This window comes from Abrus precatorius, unplaced genomic scaffold, assembly GCF_003935025.1.
Source record: "Abrus precatorius isolate BTA unplaced genomic scaffold, Abrus_2018 Scaffold60, whole genome shotgun sequence".
NCBI lineage: Eukaryota > Viridiplantae > Streptophyta > Magnoliopsida > Fabales > Fabaceae > Abrus > Abrus precatorius.
Window position 1 is genome coordinate 142,501 of NW_020874407.1, and position 2,500 is coordinate 145,000.

The following is a 2,500-nucleotide window of genomic DNA, read 5'->3' on the forward strand; positions in this document are numbered from 1 at the left end:
AACGCACCAGGAGGGCACCATGGTGCATAAAAACGCACCAAGTAGGCACCAGGGTGCATAAAAACGCACCAGGAGGGCACCAGGGTGCGAAAAACGCACCAGGTAGGCACCATGGTGCATAAAAACGCACCAGGAGGGCACCATGGTGCATAAAAACGCACCAGGAGGGCACCAGGGTGCGAAAAACGCACCAGGAGGGCACCATGGTGCATAAAAACGCACCAGGAGGGCACCAGGGTGCATAAAAACGCACCAGGAGGGCACCATGGTGCATAAAAACGCACCAGGAGGGCACCAGGGTGCGAAAAACGCACCAGGAGGGCACCATGGTGCATAAAAACGCACCAGGAGGGCACCAGGGTGCATAAAAACGCACCAGGAGGGCACCAGGGTGCATAAAAACGCACCAGGAGGGCACCAGGGTGCGAAAAACGCACCAGGAGGGCACCATGGTGCATAAAAACGCACCAAGTAGGCACCAGGGTGCATAAAAACGCACCAGGAGGGCACCAGGGTGCATAAAAACGCACCAGGAGGGCACCAGGGTGCGAAAAACGCACCAAGAGGGCACCATGGTGCATAAAAACGCACCAAGAGGGCACCATGGTGCGAAAAACGCACCAAGAGGGCACCATGGTGCGAAAAACGCACCAAGAGGGCACCATGGTGCATAAAAACGCACCATGAGGGCACCAGGGTGCGAAAAACGCACCAGGAGGGCACCATGGTGCATAAAAACGCACCAGGAGGGCACCATGGTGCATAAAAACGCACCAGGAGGGCACCATGGTGCATAAAAACGCACCAAGTAGGCACCAGGGTGCATAAAAACGCACCAGGAGGGCACCAGGGTGCATAAAAACGCACCAGGAGGGCACCAGGGTGCGAAAAACGCACCAAGTAGGCACCATGGTGCATAAAAACGCACCAGGAGGGCACCAGGGTGCATAAAAACGCACCAGGAGGGCACCAGGGTGCATAAAAACGCACCAGGAGGGCACCAGGGTGCATAAAAACGCACCAGGTAGGCACCAGGGTGGGCATGAAGAGGCACCATGATGGGCACCAAGAGGCACCAAGGTGGGCATCAAGGTGCACCATGGTGGGCATCAAGAGGCACCAAGGTGGGCACCAAGAGGCACCAAGGTGCACCATGGTGGGTATCAAGAGGGACCAAGGTGGGCATCAAGAGGCACCAAGGTGTGCATGAAGGTGCACCATGGTGGGCACCAAGAGGCACCATGGTGGGCACCAAGAGGCACCAAGGTGGGTATCAAGAGGCACCAAGGTGGGCATCAAGAGGCACCAAGGTGGGCATCAAGAGGCACCAAGGTGTGCATCAAGGTGCACCATGGTGGGCACCAAGAGGCACCATGGTGGGCACCAAGAGGCACCATGGTGGGTAGCAAGAGGCACCAAGGTGGGCACCAAGAGGCACCAAGGTGGGTATCAAGAGGCACCAAGGTGGGCATCAAGAGGCACCAAGGTGGGTATCAAGAGGCACCAAGGTGGGCATCAAGAGGCACCAAGGTGTGCATCAAGGTGCACCATGGTGGGCATCAAGAGGCACCAAGGTGGGCACCAAGAGGCACCAAGAGGCACCAAGGTGTGCATCAAGGTGCACCATGGTGGGCATCAAGAGGCACCAAGGTGGGCACCAAGAGGCACCAAGAGGCACCAAGGTGGGTATCAAGAAGCACCAAGGTGGGTATCAAGAGGCACCAAGGTGGGCATCAAGGTGCACCATGGTGCGATGATTCGGAGAAAAATTCATTATAAATCATTCCCTTGGGGAAATGTAACGAAACTTTGCAGACACATTTGGTGTTATTTTGTGTGAATGCCTGCAAAAAATCAGGTCAAAATTCGATCTCTAGGTGCCTTTTTCTATTTTCCCCGGTTTTTCATAATCTGCCGATTCAAAAATTCATTAAAAATTCATCCCTTGGAGAAAAAATCTAAAACTTTGTGGACGTGAATATATTGTGTTTGTGAGCCTCCCTGCAAAAAATCACGTCAAAATTCGATCTCTAGGTCCCGATATGGACTTATGTCTGCTCAGAAAAAAGGTATCTACTACTACAATTTTGGCTTTTGCATAATAACCTATTATAGGGGGGGGCTGCACCTCACCAACCACGCCCACAGTGGGAGGTGCGGTGCTGCCTTGGGGCCCCTCCCCCATGCTCATGCAAGTCTCCCCTCACTTGTGTGGCTTGGTTTTCCATGGCATTGGGTTTATTGATTCGTCAATTATCCAGAAACCGAATGTTGGCCGACTTCGGCCGAGTCTCGGTGCGTCCCTCGGAAATTTGTGGGCATCGTGGCGTGGCTTATTCTTGCATCAACGATGCATGGGCAGGGTCTATTGGGTGCATTTTCCTTTGTCCCTCTCGATTTTAAGTGCTCCCGGGTGACTTTGTTCTTGTTGAGGTGTGAGGAGAGTTATAAAACGGTGAACCAGCGTTGGATTTTTCCAACAACGCGTGCACTTTTTGCA